A 14,054-nucleotide genomic window follows, 5' to 3' on the forward strand; every position below is an offset into this window, starting at 1 on the left:
TGTTATGGAGTGGCTATCCTGGGTAAATAATGATGATAATTATAATTATCATTTTTATTATCATTTTCATCATTGAATTTTATCAATCAAAGTTACCTTCTGTTTTAACACATGAAAAAACTGAGTACAGAGAGAGAGAAAAAGGAAACTTTTCATCAGTTGCAAGTAGGAAGGGGGAGGAAGCAGAATCATGTGATAGATGCTCAAGGGAGAAGAGTTTGAAGCAAAGGTGAAACTCTGAATGACAGTTTATTTTGTTGAACCGCATTTCGAGGCTTCACACTTAATAATAAAATCAAATTAGACATTGTGGGCCTACATAACATAATAACAAAGTGATGGCTGATGATGTTTCAAGGCAATCTATTGTGTGTCTGGGTTTTTTTGTTCAAGGTTTCACAATTTACCACTTAAAACTTTCAATATTCAGCCCTATAACAGCATTTGAAAAACTGTTATTTGACCAGTGTATCAATTTACAATCATCTGGATAATAGGTATAATTAATTTTCTAATCTACTTCACAGAAAAAAGAAAGAATACACAAAAAAGTCAAATCAATATCCAGAGAAAAGAAAAAAGTATCAACAGTGCAAAAAGGGAAGTAAAATTAAAAGATTACATCAAAATAACAATTCCCCTCCAAAATAACAATCAGCAAGTAAATACTTCTAAAGGAGCGAAACCATATTACAAAGTTATCTTTTGTGCATCTTAGATGAACATATGAAGATCCATAAATAAAGCTTTACAATAAGAGAAAGTTTTCCTTGTAAAGTTACCTGAAAATTGTTATCACAATATCTTTATTAGATATGAAACTACATGTTAAGTCACACACAAAATTATTCCTATATTCCAACCCAAAGGATAATTAAAATTATCTGTATTTTCCTTCAAAACATAAGGTGAACAAGAAAGTGTTTCATCAACACAGTTTGACAAACTGTCAGATCTGAAATTGTTCCATTTTGATTGTTGAGAAGCATTTTCTGGATAAAACATACTTAGTCAGATTAAAACCTTTGGTAACTTCTTTCATGAAAAGCTCCCTGGTTGGAAGAACTCCTTGCATATTAGGTGCTCATTTCATATTTGTATACTGGGTAGTTGGAATAACAGTTTAAATCTACTAAAATAATTCAATGAGATTGGCTGTTGATGAACTTGTGAGAGAATTTGTGTGATTTATTTTAAAAATTGTATATGAACCAGGAGACTGCTGTAATAAATTAAAGGTAAAATAATGTAAATGCAACAAACATTTACATCATGAAAATCAAGGTTGAATGTTGCTATCTTTATAATTATATCATAGTTCTGGTTCATTCAAATAAACTTATCTTGGTGAAATCTTGAAATCTTAGCTGAAAAACAATAATTCTGATGATCACTAACACAAAAAGCCTTACGTGGGACAGTTTATTAATATCGTTTGGAAACATACCATGGACATAAGGAATTTTGTGCTTTACTTTTTCATATCTCAGCGATTACACCCTTTTCCAGAGCCATTTGGCACATATTTTTATTTTTTTTACATGCAAACACTTGGGTGGTCATTTTATTGGGTTCTGTTCAAACTTTTTTGAGACAGCTACCACAACTGATGGGTGTTTCATAAAGCTGTTCGTAATAAGAGCGACTTTTAAGAACGACTGTTGATCCTTTCACATGGTAAATGGCGGATACTATTGGCAATGGTCTAGCGCATAAGGGTTCACCAGTCGTTCTTAAAGTAGCTCTAAAGATGGTATTCATCTTTAATGTATTATAACATTAACAAGCACTTTTCCCATGATGTCTGATATATGTAGGATAAATCACATGCCCTGCTTATTGCTCATCCAAATGAACTTCTCAATCAGTGTTATAATAGGTTAGGACAACCCTCATTTCACTCATTCTGAAAAGGTCTGTTTATAAGCCGTCATGTCAGCCATACCATTTGTAAACACAAGACAGCTCGCCATTTCATCGCTGCAAGTGCCAGCCACCCGTTTAGCCACATTAACACTGCAAAACCAGTGGTGTTAAAACTACAACAGTCCTAATGAACCAAAAATTTTACACCAATGTTAAAAATAATAGCGTTAGTTTAACACCCATTGGTGTTAACACTATTTGATGTTATATTCAAACTTCGTGGATTATCACCCCACACCCCAGTGTGTGGTACTCTCACAGCACCATTGACAGGATTAACAAAACACTTTACACCAGTGTTAAATATCATAGTGTTAGTAAACACCCATTAATGTTATTATGTTACATCAACATTATTTGACACTGTATGTAATGCACGCTTTCGAAAGCGTGTGATTTGAAAATCACAAAAAATAAATGAATAACAGGGGGGCGATTCTGTGCTAGAAAATTCAGCCCTTTTCACAATATTTCTCAACATTTTGTCTAAGTAAATGAGGAATTTTAATCTTTGTGTACTACTGGGTAGACATGTAAAAGAATGACAACCAACAAAAATATGTTGTCCATGGGTGAAATAGTGGTGAAAATGTTGTGTGACAATGGGACTCAGAAATATCCCGTGCGACAACAACATTTTAACCCTTAATTCACTGATAATCAAACATTTTTTGTTGGTAATCAGTTTTTCACATTGCTACCCACTATGACTTTATTGATGACAAAAATATTTTTTTATTGCTCAAGCAATCAGCTAAGGGACGACGTACAATGCGGAAGGAATCGCCCAAGGGTGCATGTTGAATTATTTTCATAAAAGACGTGTTTTTGTAAAAAGCATGCATTGAAAATAAAAAAGGGTGTGTTCTGACATACCACCTCTAAACCAAAGAATAACCCAACTTCCTATCGCCCTCAATTTTTCAACGACCATCAATTGCTATACAGTTTAATGTGTAATATTCTTACCATAAAACTAATCCTTGTAGTATTCTGGCGGGTCTCTGATCAAGAATAAACCTAATATTCATCTGGTCACCATATACACATCCGATCCGCACTTATTTTAAATCCTTGAAATTTTGACATGTACCACAGCATGTATTTCGAAACTTTAGAAATATTATGGAACGGAAAATAAACAAAGGCTATCTTGCTCCATAAGAGTGGATGAACGGGATGAGGATAAAAGAACAAATAAGAAATGGAATAGAGGGTGCGTCGTAGTGAAGCAGATTTAATTAGGTAGGTTCTCCCACCACCCCCGAAGGCTGGCGAAAGCTGTATTAATCATATACTGACACATGTAAGCCCCATGTGTGATGGTGAGCCAATGCAGGCTAACAATACAGTGTAATGTAGATGTACGTGGAATACTGTATACATTTTTTCCATAACTATCAAATTACATTTTTTTGTGCATTAATATACAACCCAACAAATTTCATCATCTGGAACTCAACTGCAGTTTGCAAAATTTCCAAGCTTTTGCTCTGCCTCCAGGTTTTTATTTTTTACATTTGATCCTTTCTGACCCCCCCCCTCCCTTTGTATACACGTATGTAATTCAAAGTTTTACCAAAAAAAATCAATTGACAAAAATGTATTGAACAGCCCATAAGTTAGGAATGATATTCCAGTACACAATATTGATGCTTTATCAAAGCTTTATTCACATATTTTAAATATTATGGCAAGAACAAATCAGCTATTACATTATAGTACCATTATGATTATTTTACATAGTCCTATCATTAGAGGAAATATATGAATTGAAATTTCATGGAATAAGGTATAAAAAATATACTTAGAGCAAGAAATTTCTTAATTGAAAATAATATTTTGAGGTAGTAAGGTCATGATAAAAAAGGGAAATATTTTGGATGTCCTACTTTGGCTGCAGTAGACTTTTATTCCAATAATTTTCATACAAATGCCTATCAAATTATTTTCTTTCAATCAAGACAAAAGATCGCATTCGAGTTGGATAGCTTGATATCCCCTTAAAACAGTTTTATAGCTTTCATCTGCAGACTATCACGATAAACCTCAAGTTTTATTTGTTAGTATTAAATGAATTCAAATGAATGAAACTCTTTTTGATTGAGAACTGACTTCCATTCATTTATCTCCGAACATCAACCAAACCAAAAACCTTGCGCAAGAATCTTAGCGTTTGATGGCCTTGGATGAGAAATTTCTTTTCCTTGATCTTCTTTGAGATTGGCCAATCAAGCAGTGATAGGAAGAAATTGATTGCAATGTTAGAAGGCTTCCACAGTGAAATGACCCTTTTTTCTTCTGAAACCCTATGCAGCTTGATTTTCTTTTTTTTTTTTTTTTTGGGGGGGATGACCACATATTGTATATTGACCTTCAGTATTTGTCTTAAAAAACATATACGATCATGTCTCTTCCAAATCATAGAAAGGACACAAGAAGAAAATTATCCACAAAACCTATCAAAAAGAAGTAAATTTATGAATTTTGTTTGACAGTGCCATCCAGCAGTAATTCCCTAAAAATGCCAGGATTAAACTTTGTCAGGTTAATTAGAAATGAATATTACAGTATTTACAAATGCTCGGAAACGTACATGAATGTTTCGAAATCCCTTTCCATGTTAATTCAACCAGAATGGTTAAGTGATTTTTTTTGTCTTACAGTAAAAAGGGGTGCACATAAAATTGTGTTCGTAGTCATGTGTAGATCGCTGCTTTTAAAGAGTTGACACGACCTTTAATCACCCCTAGGCCTCATCACAAAGTCCCCAAACGCAAGGTGCCCGTTGACGTCATACACTATACCATTCTCTCAATTTTGACCTGAAACTCTGAAAGAGGAGGATAGAGTGAGAAGAAGCAAGCTAGTGGACCCGGTGTACAAAGTTGATTGCACCGGGATCCCTCTCCGGGATGACGTCAATCTAAAACGGACAGTTCGTCTCCTAAATTGGAAGCGATTGCTCGTTTATGAAATCCACAAAACGTGAACGGGGAAATGTACATCGTAGAAAATGGGAGTAGGAGTATATTATAGCCTGGGAAACTGGTTGTTATTATTACTATATCCCACGTGCCGGTTCGGGGATGCTATATTACAATGGCATCATGTATAACATAGCCATTAGCTAATCATATTTCAATAGGATAATCTGTAACAAAATGGCAATTGCAAATTAAGAAGATAAAAATGACTAAGTGATAATGTGCATCAATTTCTTATATGAAAGTCAAATCAGCATATGGCTCGTGTGATATATAATTATCAAAAACCCATCAGATTAGAAAGGAAATAAAATTGAAGAAGCATAAATACACAATACTCCCAAGGCACAATCTCCCCCAACCTTTAAAATAATAATGAGCACATTAATAACATTTTAACTGGGAGGAAAAGAACTATATTTCATTATGATAATTATTGAGCAATATTTCTTTTTTCTGTGTTTTGTCTTACCCCTCCAAGCTTAATCACTTACAGTTCACCTCCTTGCCTCTTCACCTCCCTACCTCCTTTCCCTGAATACATCCATGCCTCCCTCCCTTTCTCCAATTTTTCCTGCCTCCCCCTTGCACCCTCGCTATACCCCTTGCCTCTATACCTCCCTTTCTCCAACTATTCCTGCCTCCCTCTTACTCTCTTCATTCCCTAACTCTTTCCCTTCATGCCTCCATGTCTCCCTCCTGCCTCCTTGCTTGCTCCCTCCATACCACCCTGCCTCTACACCTCCCTGCCTCACCCCTTTTCTCTTACTCTTCTTGCGTCCCCCTTGCCCCCTTCATTCCCTATACCTCCTCCCCTGTCCGCCTGCCTTCTTGCTTCCTCTCCTCCCTGCCCCCTCCCTCCCTCCATCCCTCTCCCTCCTTCTCAATTAAACATTAATCAGAGAAACAAGATCAAAATAGTCCATGAGAAACTCATAAGTAAGCCATTTTCAAGTTTATTGCCCTGGGCATGAAGCATGTTATTACAATTTTATAGTCTGGTGACAAAACAGGAGGCAGTCACAGCTTGGACTCTAAATCCATCAAAATAAAGGAATAAATTGAAGAATATTTTGCAAACATGAGCTTAAGGTAGTCTCGGAGAAAAGGCACAACAGCTCCAGAGACGCCTGAAAGTCCAGAAAATATGGAAACACTGAATATCAACTCTAATAAAAGTCTAGAGACAATCAACAAGAAATAGGTTCTTAATTATTTTATAGTTATCTTATATAGCTTTACTTGTATAAACTGTAAAGTGTGCAAAACAATTCCTACATTTCTAATTTGGTATCTTGGTTTATAATTAGGATTAGGAACTGGTAATGGAAATTACCGCAAGAACCCAATGTGTCTTTTTCCAAACAATAGTTATAATATATTGTCCCATAAGACATATATTCGTGCTAATCTTCAGTGAGATCATTTTTTCAACATAGATTTCACATTTGATGTAACAGAGCTATGTTTATGTGAATGAACCAGAGTTAGATTAACATTTTAAATAAATCTTCAATAAATTTTTAAAGACTTTCTCATGAAAGGTTCATTTACAGGCAGACCTACCTAGCTTTACACTATACAATATCATACATATGATATAGTCGATCTCTCCTCCAAAATTGAGCAAAAACCTGCTGAGTATATGGTCTAGACTTCAGAACATACACATCAGCTCCAATTGCTACAACTAATCTAAAACTACAAAATATCCTACATCTATCTCTCATCCTGATTCAGTAAAAAAAAAAAAAACCCAGCAAAGTCTACGGTCTGGAGCCTGCACCAGCTCCACTACTCCTATGTTTGTTGTCAGAGAACACAAGCCGCAGTGCCTCGTGCCCCATGCGTGTAGAGTATTAATTCTGCTGAACAAATAACCAGCTGGTCTTGTGTTGACTCACTGGGTCATGTGACCTCACGTCAGAGAGGTCGGTGCGGACTTCCTGCACCCACCAGGAGGGACCAGCTGGAGACGCCAGTATAGAGTGACCATCGGCGGCAACTGACTGGCGGTCAAGCCTATCGGTCAGTCAATATCGGCTAGAATCATCTAAAGTAGATGTGGAGTATAATGATGAAGGAATGACAATCCTGTCTTTGGTGTCTGAGTGGCCTGCTTCACAAAGGGATACAACTATTGCATCATGAACGATACCATGGTAACAGGGCTCAGCAGCCAATCACAAGTATGTCTTGGGGGCCTCATGGTCTAGTGTTTGCACCTCTTGTCTTTCAATGAGAGGGACGTGGGTTCAAATCCAAGATATTTTACCCACATTGTGCTGCACTCAACCCAGGTGAGGTGAATGGGTACCCGGCAGGATAAATTCCTTAAATGCACTTAGTGCTGAAAGACAACTCGAGCTCAAGCCAGAGCAATAATAATAGCAATAACAGCTCGCCTCAAAATAGATTATTTCTAGATAGATGGTGCTATGCATGTATAAATGCCTATTAATACTATCATCTTTAAGCCTTGCATTAAAGTTACAGTTATGACAAATCAAATACTTGTAAGAAACTGACTCTGGATAGTTAAATGTCATTATGTCATACAGGACGCTACTTCCAATCATAGAAATAATCTTAAGAGGTTTGTAATCACTGTACAATGAAATTCAGGTCCTGATAAATTATGTTTATTATGTCCATGTATATGAGAAGCAACTGTTGTTGAAATCTTGGTCCATGTATATTTTCATCCTGCCTGGGACTTTACTTTCATACATTCATCCATTCCCCAGGGAGTGGAGACTGGGCTAACACTGACTGTGTGTTGGGCAATCCAATGCCGCATCTGTAAAGAGTTTCTTTACAGAAACGTTGCTTGGATATGAAAAATATATAAATATATAAAAAGCGGACTTTTATTATTATCAAAAAGGGGAGGTTGGAATTATTATCACATATACCAGTCTTCTAGATATTTTTCACTGAAATAATTTAATGTATCATAAATATAACGTGCAGCATTCATAATGTTTTTCAAAACATTTGGGTCTTCGCGAGCCTGGCTGTGAAAGATGCAAAGTATCCTTATAGAGTGTGATACCTCCTGAAAGTTATGCCGCTGACTCTAAGCAAGGTTCCTTTAACGAAGAGTAAAATAAAAGATAAGACATCCAAAGTTACCATATTCTCCTGAGATGAAATTCATTTGCTAGTGCTTATCTCACAGTAAAGCAATGTAGAGATGCACATGTACTTGGTCAAACCAATATGAAACACAAATCAATATTTTTCAGGAAAATAATGAGAAAATGAAATTGTACGTTACATCAAATTTTCCAATTGTACTGTACCATATATTGCCCCCAAAAAGAGAGAGATGGAGGGAGAAAGAAAAAAAAAATACAAACCAATAAGACATTTTTAGTTTGGCAACAAGAAGTTAGGTTACATTGGCATCAGAAAATCATTTTTTGATTTACTGAGGTCTCCCCGACATTTACGATATTGCTAAGTTGTATAGCTACCCAGAAAAGGCCGATACTGGGCTTATTCAGTGCTGCTCCGTAGTGTACCAACATCGAACAACTCTAGGGCCCAAATTGGCACAGTTGATTTTGTAAATGTGGGTCAGAAACCATGGTTTAGGCAGATTTATATTGATTATGCTTAATTTAAAGTATTTATTGAGAAAGGAGCAATTAGCAAGATGTGATTTTACTATAGTGGGATAACTGCAGTTTCACACTTGTTGGCTTCATGCATTCATGAGCTTATGACAGTTAGACAAAGAGTGCGGAGTTCATGGTAAATGACTTAATCTAATTGTATTTTGGTTTTCCATTCTGAAGAAATTTACCAAAATGCCCTGTATTTTCATCAAGTTGCTAATGCGTGCTAAAAAAAAGAAAGGAAAGAGAAAAACAAGATATATGGCTATTTGGTAAGAAAGGAAGAAAAGAAGGGGGAAAGTGAAAAAAAATATAGAAAAAACAGTGATGCTTTGTTGCCATGGAGTCCCCTGTTTGAGAGTGGACTCATGAACAAAAGAACATGGATAACCATGGCAACAGGCATCAAAATTTTGCACTATGACAAAAAGGTGCATCGTCATTGGACATCTTTTCAATATACATGGTAAATAAGCATAATCTATACAGGAAAATCTGCATAAACCATGGTTCAACCAATGGTTATAAAAACCACCTTTGTGAATTTGGGCCAAAGTGTGGTGAAAAATAAAATAAACTTAGATAAAACAAGAACACATGAAATGCTAAAATCCCTAATAATAGCCAGTTTTCTCTTTTTGATAAACCAAATCTCAATTTATCCCTGCCAAAGGTAGACACCAATGCAATTTTCTCTGCCCTCACAACGAGCATTGCTTTAGTCCATGTGCAAACACCACTCTGGGACAACAGCTAAATATAGAAGCCCCACCAACCACCACTACCGTGAGTATGGCAGTTGCTCAATAAAAATCTCTGTCATATCCTTTCTTATCCTAGGCAGCAGGCTTTGTCAATCTTGGTATTTCTTCAGGAGTCTTGTCCAATATGAGATACATTTTCTATCAGTGACAGAACTTAGGTGTTAAAGTTCATACATCTAACACCAATGTGGTGCCAATTCATTCAAGGTGATTACATTAATGAGATATTGATATTCTTGTTATTTAGTTTCATTTAGATAAAAATTCAGCATATTCACATTTATTCACATTTCCCTATGACTCTTTAAAAAAAAAAACAAGGCAAACTCCAATAAATCTGTTGTTGAGAATCACTGACAAAAATATACTCTAGTGTGCATTTCTTGAAAAGTTTTGAGAGTGATTTTTTACCAACTGCTTTGCTCTTGGCCAATCAGGTGTGAGCATTTTGGGTAGCTTATAACAATGGTCAGTGAAAAATCACTGTTTTTTTCATAAAAAGTACCAGAACTTACATGTGTCATTATCTTAAAATGTTTCTTGGATTTTAAAATTATGATGGGGCAAGAAGGGGGGGGTGTAGAATAGCCTGTTTCAGCAGACATTATTTCAGCCAGAAAAAATTGTTGGAATTACATCTATCACATACATGTAAATACGTGTATGCTGGAGGTACAAAGACCAGGTCAATTAAAAAAAATGTCTGGCCCAAATTCGATTATGTATGCCTAAAATTCATAAAATAAGTTTAGTTTAAGAAAAGGATCCACAACTGATATGACAAAATGCCACTCCATAAAAGAAATAAAATCTCTGTTTGTTTCACAAGAAAACTAGTTGTCATTAAGTATTTGCCAAACATGAAACCTGCATGAACACAAGGGGAAAACATGCGACAAAACTTTTCTCAATTATCAGTAACACAATGAAGAAATGTCCAATTTCAGACTCTGAAATAGAATATCTTATCATGTAATTGATGATTAATTCAAAGTATAAGAATGCTCACTTATGTTGCAGGGTCTTATTTCAATGTAAATAGATCCTCCCAAATGAATTCCACTCCCTCCGTCCGACTGGGGACTTTATCTGTCTATTCAGCGAAAAAGGAGCCGATCGATACTCCCGAAATAGGGCCATTAAAAATAGAAGGATTTTGTCAGTCACTCTGCGCTCTCTAAAATTTGCCTTGTGGGGCTATAAATAGCTCTGCTCTCAATTCAATTCTAACATGGTAAGAGTCCATGGAAAATGCACAAGATATTTATAGTATCATCCACTAGAATAAGGGTTCATCCTAACTGACATTTGCCTGGAAATGTTCCTCTATTAGAGCAACCACGGGATGTGTCGTGTCTGGGCGTGGAATTAATAACAAGATTTAAGCCTACTTGGTCTATTTTGGTATATAAACCGTCACAGTGCACAGCCTTGAAGGTAGGTGGGTAATACACGGCAGGAGTACGCTACACTTTTCGGCAAGATGAGCAGAAAAGAAAGCCTGCCTTTTTCAAGAGAGGAAACTGAGAGACATTTATGTGAATAATATGAATGAATAAATGAACAAACATTTGAAAATAGAGGATGAAATTTGTATTGTACAGATCCGTCTTCAAGTCACCATCTAAAGTAGATGTGAAAAGACTGCCATCTTTCAACAAATCCATTGTATTCATCATTGTAGGAAAGAGATTTGAAAAGATGAATGAATGAATGTAAAAGCAGTATCAAAGCTAATAAAGTAGAAGATTTAAGTTGAATTAAAGGTCCATCTTACAGTCTCATCTTAAGTAGATGTGAAAACACTATCATGAAATTCTTTTTTTTAAACACCAGGAAGAAGAGATCTAAAACAACGAAAAGTAAACTGACAGTGAAGTCATTTTTAGAAACTAAGATTTTAACTTTTTATGATTTCCTCCTAACTTTCCCTTCATGCTATATTAAATCGCAAGTTGATTTTAATAGACTTTAGTTTCTTCTTTTATCTCTTCATCCTCCTCCTCTTCTTTCTCTTTCTCTTCCTCCCCATCTTTTTCTTCCTTTCCTCCTCCTTTCCCTTCTCCTTCTTTTCCTCTTTCCCTGCTCCTTCCCCTCCTTTTTTCTTCTACTTCTTCTTTTTCTTTTTCTCCTCCTCCTTCTCCTTCTTCTTCTTCTCCTCCTCCTCCTTCTCTTCCTCCTTATTCTTATTCAACTATTTTGTAGATCTACCATAGTAGATTTTAAATGTACCTGGTCAAAACAAATTTTCAAAATGCTCCACATGTGGCAACACCTTATATTTATACCATTTGACTTATATATGATATGCGGTTTCCAAATAATATTAATGTATCCATTCCACACACTTGCGGAAGGGGGGAGGTTCATCTTGTTCCAGAAATTGGGGCAAGAAATCGGAAAGGATTAAATTAATACCTAGACAAGTGGATGGATTTTGGCAAATCTTGAGGGAGGTACTAGAACATGATTAAAGGGAGGCAATTTGTAGCAGAGTGGAGATCATTAAAATGATATTTGGTATTTGTGCACGAGTTGCTCTTGATGGAAGGCAAAGGGGATCATTTCAGAAGGTGATTCGTTCCAATGTGATAAAACCAAAGTAAGGAAGGCTGAGAAGAGGCAAGATTTTGGTAGGAGGGCAAATTAGGCAAGGGGGCGCTACCTATAGGGGAGGGAAATAAAATAAAGAGATAAAGATACAGAAAAGGAGAAATGAAGAAAGAGAGATTAAGAAGGGAGAAAGAAAAGAGAGAGGTTAAACAGAAAATGGAGAAAAATACAGAAAGGGAGAGAGAGAAAGACAGAAAGAAAAAAAAGAGAGAAAGAAAAAAAGTGGAAAAGGCAGAAAGAGGAGAGATGGAGAGAGATAGAGACAACCTAGGTACTATAATATAGCAGAGTAAATTCAATTGTGATAATTATAAAAGTTCAATCTCTCAAATACACATTTTGTTTTTATATAGCTCTCAGAGTTTGAAATAAATCTATCAAACCATAAAACAAAAGATCCAGACAGATAGGTCTGTAAAACAGAATGAATGATAGGGAAATGACAGGGAAACGGACAAAGAGAAAATTATGTGCATTACTAATGAGTAAAAACTACTTTGTCAAAGAAGTAGGTCCATGGTAAAAGCAAGGAGTGAAAAAAAGTATAAAAAAGAACTTAATAAACGAGACATAGAGAAAGAAAGGGAATCTGAAATATAGGACGGGTTACATTAACTAATGCATGTACTCTATGATTTACTTTTATGTAGAATCATAAATAACAACTTTTGACTGCATTTCCTGTAAGCAGTGACAAATATAAATCAAATTAGAAGTAGAAAATACCAATCCTAGGGGCTAATTTCATTATGAGCTACAGCTACGGTAAATTTGCCTTTACTGTTACTTCCATGGAAACCTTAATTGTGATTGGCTGCTGAGTCCCGTTACCATGGTAGTTGCAATAATGCCAAAGCTACAATAGAGTTATAGATAGAGTTGTAATAAGTTATAATAGAGTTGTAACTCTATCAATTTACAAACAATTGTGAAAAAGTGCATGATTTCCACCCACCAAACAAAAGGAAATACTACCGATCCGTCTACTGCCAACTCATCCACTCATCAAAAGGTCTAACTTCATTAATAGTCTAATGCCATTTCATCCATCAACATTTCATCTAACAGCCATTTGATTCCATAACCAGTTGGTCCAATAACCACTTTGTCTAATCACCAGTTCGTCAATGACCATTTCTCCTTATAACCAATTAACACTTATTTCAATTAGACCATATGGTATATGGACTAAGTGGCTATTGGACCAACTGGTTACAAAACAAAATGGCAATTAGACCATGCAGATATTGGACAAACTGATGGTAGACCAAATGATAGTAGCCAACTTGAGAATTGGACGAATTGGCATAAGACCAATCAGAAACAAACCCACAAAAAATAATGTGAAAGCAAGAAAAAAGTAGAAATAATGTTCATTATTCTGAGAAAATGTTGAATAATAGTGACAGGTGGTAGTTAAAAGGTGGGTTTTTACACCCCGATGATTGCAGGCAAAATGAGACTACCTGACATCTATTCTGTTTCTACACTAACACTGTCCAATCACCCACCGAGCATGAAGGTTGATCAGTCTCTTTATAACCAATTCATGTCATCTTTTATTCACCAGTGTGGGGAGGGGGATTCCACTAATTCAAAAAGACATTTAGGGGGCTATCTGCACTTGTTTTAAAGACCAGGATTTTATTAACCTATATATGGGTCAAATATGAACTGATCAACTGTTGATTAAAGCTAAATCACATGCAAAATGAATGGGGATTTTCCTTAAACAACAATGGGTGGATTCATGTTACCAATAGGCCTACTTTTTTAATCTTTTAATAACAATAGCTGTACCATACAAAACCAAAACCATGAACAAGGCAATGTCCCTTTCAATGAAGCTATTGCATACATATGACTACAAAAGCCTATACTGCCCAGTTTTATGGCTAGAGATGATCAGGAAAATGTTTAATGGATGAATGGATTACAGAAATTTGCTTTGAGTCAATTCAAGGCTGCCATGCATGTGCTAGCAAATACATGCACTCGGATTGTGACCAAAGTTTAGATATTCATATAACCATTGTTCAAATGTTACTCTAGTACTATTGCCACTACCATTATCATCACCATCATCATTTCCATAATAATAATAATAATAATAATAATCTAAATTATCAATCATTATCACC

The sequence above is a fragment of the Lytechinus variegatus genome, chromosome 2 (genome assembly GCF_018143015.1).
Source record: "Lytechinus variegatus isolate NC3 chromosome 2, Lvar_3.0, whole genome shotgun sequence".
In the NCBI taxonomy this organism is placed as follows: domain Eukaryota; kingdom Metazoa; phylum Echinodermata; class Echinoidea; order Temnopleuroida; family Toxopneustidae; genus Lytechinus; species Lytechinus variegatus.